Source organism: Peromyscus maniculatus, chromosome 10 (assembly GCF_049852395.1).
Source record: "Peromyscus maniculatus bairdii isolate BWxNUB_F1_BW_parent chromosome 10, HU_Pman_BW_mat_3.1, whole genome shotgun sequence".
Lineage (NCBI taxonomy): Eukaryota > Metazoa > Chordata > Mammalia > Rodentia > Cricetidae > Peromyscus > Peromyscus maniculatus.
The window spans coordinates 100522068-100531814 of record NC_134861.1 but is presented as its reverse complement, the minus strand read 5'-3'; positions in this window follow the sequence as shown (position 1 = coordinate 100531814).

Genomic DNA, 9747 nt, shown 5'->3' with positions numbered 1-9747 from the left:
CCATCTTTCTCCATAATTTTCTTAATGGGATTTCAAGACTTCTGAATTACAGTGCTAATTTTCCCAGGATATTTTATCACAGCAACAGAAAAGTAACTAATACAAAACCAAAATATATCCTTTCTTAGGCCAGGCATGGGGGCACATGCCTTTAATCCCAGCATTTGGGAGGCAAAGGCAAGTGGATCTCTGTGAATTCAAGGCCAGCCTGCTCTACAGAGTGAGTTCCAGGACAGCCAGGGCTACAAAATGAGACCCCCCCCCAAAAAAAAATCCTTTCCTTCCTCTTGGATGTTTTGGCCTAAGCAGTGGATGAGTTATATCATGAATTATTTGTTCCTCTGTTAACTAATACAGAAAACTGGTCATCAGAACTGCTGTGAATTTGCAGGACTTGAGAATGGTTTTATGAGGCAAGCATGTAAGAGTTTGGACAAGGGGAACCTAAATCCCAGGAAACAGAGATTAATGCAGGAGACTGGTGGGAGTTCAGAAGACCAGATGCTGACGGAGAACTGGCCTTCAAGCTGTTTACTCTGGTTACACTCTGGAGAATCCAGCTGTGTTCTGCCTGTGTCCTTAAATTTTTTTTTTTTTTTTTTTTTTTTTTTGGTTTTTTCGAGACAGGGTTTCTCTGTGTAGCTTTGCGCCTTTCCTGGAACTCACTTGGTAGACCAGGCTGGCCTCGAACTCACAGAGATCCGCCTGCCTCTGCCTCCCGAGTGCTGGGATTAAAGGCGTGCGCCACCACCGCCCGGCGTGTCCTTAAATTTTAAGTAAAGGTCAAGATGCTGAATTCAACTTACTTTTTGGCAAAAGAGATTTCATGATAACAATATGGTATTGGGAATGTGCCATGGCTATTACTCACCACCTTTAGCCAGATTTATGGTGAAATTTGAGAACAATAAACAGAAAGATGTAAAAAATGTACAGTTTAATAAGGAAAACTTTCATGGGCAGACTTTTATTCACAAAAGGAGCATCCTGGACAAAGAGGGACACATGGGGAAGTGTCTTGCCTGGTTTAGCCACACAGAGGCTGCTGTAGCCATGGTTCTCTGTTGCCTGAGTATATCTCAAGCTGGCAGCAAAAGCTGGCATCGTCCAAGTGGTGCTGACTTTGTAGGCTTGCCAAATGCATGAGTTCTAGGGTCAGGGAGGCTTGTGCCAGGACACCAGGATGAAAACCAAGAAGGCCCCTCAGAATGGGCAGCAGAGCTGCTAGCTTGGTTTGATATCTGTTGCTGTGATAAAACATCATAACCAAAAGCATGCCTTCTCTACCATGACAGGCTGTACTCTGTAAAACAGTGAGCCCAGTAAACCTTCCTCCCCAGCCCCTTGGGAAAAGGGAGATTTTCATAGAGATCTAACTGTGCAGTCTAACATATACTTTGGAGTTTTGTTTAGTAGCCACACAAAAATGCTAGGTTACACACAAAGACCAATATTAATGGCTGTCAAAGGTCCTCCTAAAGTCCCATACACTAATGTTCTAATTCATGATACTCCATCTCCCCATGGTATCACAGAGCCCCTCCCAGTCAGTGAAACAGAAATGATCTGGAAGCTTGAATGTGGCCTTCATGAAGAAACCATTTGTGCCTGGGAGAGGTGCTACCTGTTGCCATGCTTATCGAGGAGGAAACCAAGCCACAGAGAAGTAAAGCCATGGTCCCCAGCACCTGCCAGCCTGGCTCAGTGCCTGCCCCGTTACCATCCTCTGCTGCCTCTCAGCCACCCTGAGATTAATCATCTTTCCTGGAAGAGGCACAACAAGTACGTGCCTTCGGGAAGATGACTCAGCGGTCTGTGTTCACAGACCTGAGGGGGTCTCAGCCCTGATCCCACAGTGCACTCACCTCCGGTGAGCAACCTTTTAAAATACCTTTAAATTTATTCTTTGAGAATATATGTATAGGTGTATATATATTGAGATAAAGTTTCTTTGTGTTGCCTGGCTGTCCTGGAACTTGCTCTGTACACCAGGCTGGCCTCGAATCACAAAAATCCACCTCTGCCTCCTGAGTTCTGGGATCAAAGGCATTTGCCACCACTGCCGGGTGGATACATGTATATTTTGGTCCACTCCTTATTCTTCCCTCCCCAGCCAACTCTGTGGTGGTATTGTGTTCCCCCAAAAGACTGTGCACCCTAATAAACTTATCTGGGGTCAAAGAACAGAACAGCCACTAGATACAGAGGCTAGAAAATTGTGGCACTCACACCTTTAATCCTAGCTTTCCAGAGACAGAAATCCCTCTGGATCTCTGTGAGTTCAAGGCCACATTGGAAACAGCCAGGCATGGTGACACACGCTTTTAATCCCAGGAAGTGATGGCAGAAACAGAAAGTTATATAAGGCGTGAAAACCAGGAACCAAAGCTAGTTAAGCATTTGGCTGGTTAAGGTTTTAGGCTTCTAGCACAGTTCAGCTGAGATTCATTCTGGATGAGGACTGAGAGGCTTCCAGTCAGAGGAAACAGAATCAGCTGAGGAACTGGCGAGGTGAGGTGGCTGTGGCTTGTTCTGCTTCTCTGATCTTCCAGCGTTCACCCCAATACCTGGCTTCAGGTTTGGTTTCTATTATTAAGACTGTCTAAGTTTCATGCTACACAACTCCTTCCAGATCCCTGCCTTACTGAATCCCCCTCCTAACTCTCTCTCTCTCTCTCTCTCTCTCTCTCTCTCTCTCTCTCTCTCTCTCTCTCTCTCTCTCTCTCTCACACACACACACACACACACACACACGTGTTAGTGCTGCCCATAAAAATGTGGGTGTGAGGTCATTCACTGGAGCATGGGAAGCCTAACGGGGGCCAGAGGCCCTCTTCCAGGAGCCATCATTGCCAACAGGTCCTCAGATAGAGGTAGAGCCTTGTGAGCCCCTCTCCCGGCCAGTCTGGAATTATTGGCTTGATGCCAGCAGGTAGCCACAGCTGCTGTGAACGTGTAAGCACAAGGCTAGTCATACATAGAAGACACTGTTTCCTGGTGATCAGTCTTAAACTTTTACAAAATCCATTAGGAACAAAAGAAGTAATGCTGGAGGTATCACAGGACTTAATTTTGGATAATGCAGCTGAGTTCACAATGACAGAAACCAGCATGGTACTGCCATAGGCAGACATGAAGGTAGGTCACAACCTTATTAGGCATGTATGTGGTGCATATTCATACATGCAGGCAAAACACTGTGTGCATAAAATAAATCTACAAAAAAGGAAGGCAGGGGGATGGCGGGGATGGGGGAGAAAGATGGCCTCTTTAACACATTGTGCTGGGAATTCTTTATGCAAACATGTAAATGACTGGCATTAGATCCCTATTTTTCACTATGGACAAAGGTCATTTTTGAATGGGCTAAAGACGGTAACAAACTTGGAAACACAAAAATATGGGGGAAGGATTTAGGATGCAGGTATTGGCAACAACTTGCTGAATAAGACTCCAGTATCTCAGGAAGTAATTAGAAGAACTGACAGGTGGGGTCGTACCAAATTAAAAGCCTCTGCACAGAAAGGAAACGCCGAGTGAGGAGACTGTCGATATAATTTCTCAGAGTGAGAAATTCTCCCAGCCTTTTATCTGACTGGGATTAATATCCAGAATCTATATAGGACTAACCAATTAAACAGCAAAAGAACAAATAATTAAATCAATAAACGACAAATGAATAGACAGCTCACAAAAAGTAATTACATGGGAAAATGTTCAACCTCTGTAATAACAAGAGGAATGCAGACCAGAGCTACATTGAAATTCTTTCCCTCTAGTCACAGCGGCTGTCACCAAGAAAAGAAAGCAAAAGACGAGACAAAAATGCTGGCGAGAACACACGGGGCTGGGACATTTGCAGATGACTGGTCAGGATAGGAACTGGTTTTGCCATTATGGAACTCAGTATGGAGGTGCCTAAAAAAAAAAAAGCTGAAAATAGAACTACCAGCAATGCCATTCCTGCATATATGTCAGAAGTAATAAAAGCATCACACAACAGAGACACCTGCACATGCATGTTTATTGATCCAACGCCCACAGTGGCCAAAGTTATGCAATCAGCCTGGGTTTCCATCATTAGTTTAAGAAATGTGTTGCAATTTTACCATGGACTATTACTCAGTCATAAAGAAGAATAAAACTATGTCACGTGCAGAAAGATGGATGGAGTGGGAGGTAGTTACATTAAGCAAAGGAAGCTAGACTCAGAAGACAAACATCAAATGGTTTCTCTTGAATGCAGAATTAGGACATGAGGATAGAGTAGGGAGAGGAGAGGGAAGAGGAGGGGACCAATGGGGGGGGGCGCTAAGAGAGAACCACAGGTGCAGGAAAATGATCTAAGTAGATTACATACGAGCATGAAAACGCCACAATGAGACACATTAAAATGAAAACATTTAACATTTTAAAGTTCTACTTTCAGAAAAACGCAAGCACACTTTTTTAAAGTCACAGTATAATTTATAGTGGAAAAAGAGAGAGAGACTCTAACGTCCCAGTAATAATAAAATCCCAGCACATCATCTAGATGGACAAGTATATAACGTAGTCACAGTGTATGAGATATGTATCTAGATGTTTTTATAAAGACAACACTCAAAAATGTCCCAAGTGTTCGAACTAAGATAGTGAAAAATGGGTGTATGTTTTACATTTTCTCTTCTCTCTGCTTTGAAAACAAATGTTTTCCTGGTGTTCAGGATTAGATCAGTTGGTAGCATTCCTTCCTAGCACTCATGAAGCCCTAGGTTTAGTCTCCAATACCGAATAAAATCAAGCATAGTGGCACACAGCTTCAATCCGCGCACTTGGGAGGTGGAGGCAGCAGTATCAGAAGTTCATGGTCATCCTCAGGTACACAGCTCATCTGAGGCCAGCCTGGGCTTCATAAGACACTTTTTTCAAAGAAAGTAACAAAGAGAACGTTCTATCATATAGCTATGCTGTTTTGGGAAGTTTAATGCTATTATTTTCTGACCTGTTGAGAGTACACAGAATAAGCCTGTGTGGCTGGGGTCTTTGTGGGAGCAGAGAAAAGAATTTCCTCTGCATATCCATCCTCCTCATCCCCTCTCAAGCTCATGATGGCCACATGACTTTGAGTGTAAACCTTTTCCACTCTGGTACAAAGAAATGAGATTTTGAACTAGCAGAATCTGTTAGACTTTAAAAAGTCATTTTATTATTTTTTTAATTTTAATTTTTTGGTTTTTTTTGAGACAGGGTTTCACTGTGTAGTTTGGTGCCTGTCCTGGATCTTGCCTGTAGGCCAGGCTGGCCTCGAACTTACAGAGATCTGCCTGGCTCTGCCCTTCAAGTGCTGGGATTAAAGGCGTCATTTTAATTTTTTAACTGAACTAGAAAAGTATAAAGATGCACATGTTTACAGGGCTCTGTGTGTGTGTGTGTGTGCGTGTGTGTGAATACACAAACCAGGACTTTTAGACCACTTCTTGGTTAGGGATCCATGAAACAGAACTGCTAGATCCCTTGCTTGGGGAGCAGCCAGGCATCCTCTTCATGAGGCAAAGGGCAGTTGGAGCGGGAGGGGGCTGCATCTGTGGCCACTGGGCCCCAACGTCCTTCTACTCCAGTCCTCCTTTCCGAAGGTAAACCTGGTGTAAGGGAAGTTCAACAGGGCTGATCCCCAGCTTTGGGCAGTGCCTGGAAGTTCTCAGAACCCTGGCTTCTAAGTCATCTCTAGATACTGGGTCAGACATTCCTTCCAGAGGAACTAGGCTTTGTGAGTAATTTTTTTAAAAGTTAAGATACCATAGACTCTTTCATTTAGAATACAATGTTTCACCAAACATCCTTAGAGGAAGTGATGAAAACTAGAAAGGAAAACAAATGCTTTTCTCTCTCGTTACTTTTTCCATTCACTAAATAAAATTGACTTTTTTCCATGAGAGTTCACACTGGGTCTATCTCTATAAGAGTCACACTGTTCAGCCCACATGTTTTGTCATATGTTATTTACTCAGTCTCTCCTCAGGAACCATGCTCACACGTGAATGCTGAGCACCAAAGCTAACAGCACCCCCCTTCAGATGTGTGAGATCTGTGGTGTCAAAATTTACGTGATATCATATTTTATAAAGTAGTGAGATTTAAACATACAGTCAGAAAATGTTTGTTAAGGGAAAATAACATTTTTTCTTCATGTTTCAAAGATTCATAGCATTGATATATGATGGGGTCTCGCCCAGCATGGCAGCTCATCCTGTAACACCCGCACTGGGGACTGGGGCTGTCATCACAGTTTTGAAGACAGCCTGGTCTACAGAGTAAGTTCCAGCCCAACCCGGGCTACATAGTAAAAACTCATCTCAAAAAGGGGGGGGGTCATGGAGGGGTCTGTTAGACAAACTAATTGTAAGGTTTATAAATGGAAAAAGCTAAGATTTGTCAGCAAATAAATAAAGTTGATTCTATGTTACAAAGGACAAAGGGGGCAAGGGGAGAAGTGTGTAGATGTGGCTCAGGAGTAAAGGTGTCTGTCTGTCTGTCTGTCTCTCTCTCTCTCTCACACACACACACACACACACACGCACACGTCGGGGATATACAGTAAAAACATTTACGAGGGGCAGGTCTCACTAGTGGTGGACATGGTGTATTAATTTGTCTATTGCTGAATTTCTCCTTAACTTACTTCCTGGCTTTGCATTGCCTATGGACCATGAGTGATGACCATCAAGTCGTACTCTGACTGATGTCATTATTTGAATATTACTTTGATATGTTGCTGCTCATAAAAGGAGGGTTTTTAATTATATATTTGTTTATTGTAGGGGCATGTGGAAGTCAGAGAACAATTTGTGGGATTCAGTTCTCTCCTTGCCCCATATATGTTTCAGGGATTAAACTCAGGTGTGGCCAGCACCCTTCTCCACTAATCTATCTTGTTTGCTGTGGGTAATTACTTATCTGGTGTCTAAGTTCAGGCATCACACAATTATCACTTTATATTTAATTTCTTTGAATTTAAATATTTTAGAAAAAACATGCACTTTATATTCTTTCTGACTGCACTCACTAAGACTGTTTATTCAAAGACAAAAATCAAATAGGCTTCTTTTTTAATACCAGAGAACAGCTATAGCAACATGACAGGGTGTGGCCACTGTTATAACAAACACTTACACTAAAATAAGGACCAGTTCTGCAGTGGTTTCTACAGTGGACTTTCACAGTCTTTTGGCTATTTATTGAATATGAATTCTTTAACTTATGTATCACCCAAGATTCTACCTAAAACACTCTTTGTATTTGTCAAAGGCCACTCAAATATTCACTGTTGGACTTAGAAACTCCACTCTTTAAAAATAGATCCTATAGAAAGACTTTGAAATGGGTTCATCCCCAGCACCATGCACAAAGAGAAGTGGGAAACAGTGTTAAGAAAACTTACATCATATTACTTAAAAATAAGGAGGGAGGGAGGGAGGGAGGGAGGGAGGGAGGGAGGGAGGGAGAGAGAGAGAGAGAGAGAGAGAGAGAGAGAGAGAGAGAGAGGAGAGAGGAATCTTGAGGACTTATGAGGAATAGGATGGGTAATGCAGATTAAATGTTTGTGTGTGTGTGTGTGTGTGTGTGTGTGTGTGTGTGTGAGAGAGAGAGAGAGAGAGAGAGAGAGAGAGAGAGAGAGAGCTAAATGCTTAGGCAAGAGTGGTTAAGAAAATTACAATTAACAGGTCGTTTACAGCATTTAAAATGATAGCAGATTATTATAGTCTAAAAATGTGTTTTTACTGACACATAAAATATAACAATTATACATATCAATAATATACTATACAATGTTTCAATGTCATAATTTTTTAACTTAATAAATTTAACTCTAAAAAGTTTGTGTTGTATAAAATAAATATGCTAGGGTAAACAACAAAAATGATAGCTATGACTTTTTGAAGTTATAACTATGAGATTGCTTTCTTTTTTCAAGAATGGAGAAAAACACCTGGAGAGTTCTTTGACTGGGTTTTGTCTTTTCCTTATCAGATTGCACATAATACACTTTACAATGCTTTTAAACATCTTCTTAAGCCTCAGGTGCTCTTACAGCAAGTAGCTTTCATTCTCACTCCCCACAGGCACCCGTGAAGACAGAACATTAAAGGACTTTCCCAACACCATTCTGCAGTACAGGCTGATGGTCTGACTTCCTGGAGGGAAAAAGCTGGCGAAGATGAGCTAGCTTGCCCACGGTCACACGTTGTTTTGGGGAGAATAGAGACTGATAATCACATCTGCCTGCAAAAGGCATGAAGTCTTCCCCCCTTTCTTAATGTTTCTGAGCTACTCCAAAGAGGCAAAGGTACCAGAATGCATGCTGGGAGAGCGAGCAGGGCCCTCTCTAGGGTTTCTCTATTCCCACTCTTCTCAAGCCCTCTAGCAGAGCATTATAGCAGTAAATCTTAGGGAAAAAATAAGCAGCGACGAATAATATCATCTCATTGCTTTTCTTTATGTCTCAAATCTTTTGTTGTTTGAAACCAAGTCTAAATTTTTGCTTGTGGCCCTCCTGCCTCAGCCTCCTGACCACCGAAATGATTTTGGGAGCCAGATCCTCACTGTCTTTATTACCAATAGACATATGAGATGTTCCTTCAGATAAACAGTAGTCTGGCCAGACACCTGAAATGTTTGGAAGATGAAATCATTTGGCACTAGGCATCTACAGGCACATTATTAATGTTACTTTGTAAAAAGTCAGTAAATTTGCTTGAAAAAATAGTAAATGTATTTTTTTTCAAGTATCTTTTGTCCTCCATCAGATCTCCGTTTCTGAAGGAAGATGAAGGGGAGGATTCCTTCTAGCTCTCTCTGTCTCTGTCTCTGTCTCTCTGTCTCTGTGTCTCTCTCTGTGTCTCTCTGTCTCTCTCTCTCTGTGTCTCTCTCTGTCTCTCTCTCTCTCTCTCTCTCTCTGGTGTGTGTGTGTATGTGTGTGTGTGTGTGTGTGTGTGAAGCTCGTGGCAGGTTGATACTTTCTTAACCTTCAGTTTAGTATAAAATAAACAAGAGGTGATTGTAACATTGTAACATCACAGACAGGTCCAACTCCCAGTAAACCCCTTCATCTCTCTGGGTCCCTTCTCCCTGCCTCCTCCTCTGCTCCCCAAGTGTGGGTGTCATATCTCAACATATACACCTCAGAGGCATCCTTTCCTCACATGTTAGCTGATTTAATGTGTATATTTAGATTAATCATACAACTATGCAGGTGATTCAATGCCACTTGCCTCCTACCCGCTCCAGAGGACCCCTGCCCCAGCTCCCAGTTTTATTTGCCAAGTCAGAAATCCCAAGAGGCGACTGACAGCAAATGGAAAGTAAGACCACCCAGGTTAGTCAAAGGAATGGCTTCAGTGTTGCTTGAGGTGGTAGTGTGCCTTCCTGGATCCTCCAGCAGTACTTAACTAAACTGCTGACTAGTCATAGAGCCTGAATGGCAAAATTTGACTTTGAGCTTGCTTCTATGAAAAAAGTTTCACCTTTTTTTTTTTGTAATTTGGTTAATAACAAATACAATTTTGCTACATTTGTCATTGTCTTCTAGAATGTTGATTTTCCATTGTCAAAAATAATACAAAATAACAAGGGAAAGATTTGTCTTGGAACTGCTCTGAGATATTCACAACAGGATAGGACAAAGCATGCAATAAATAAATTATTAATAAAATATGCCTGATTTCCTTTTATCCAATTCAGTATGTGTGGCCCTTCTAAGCTAGCATA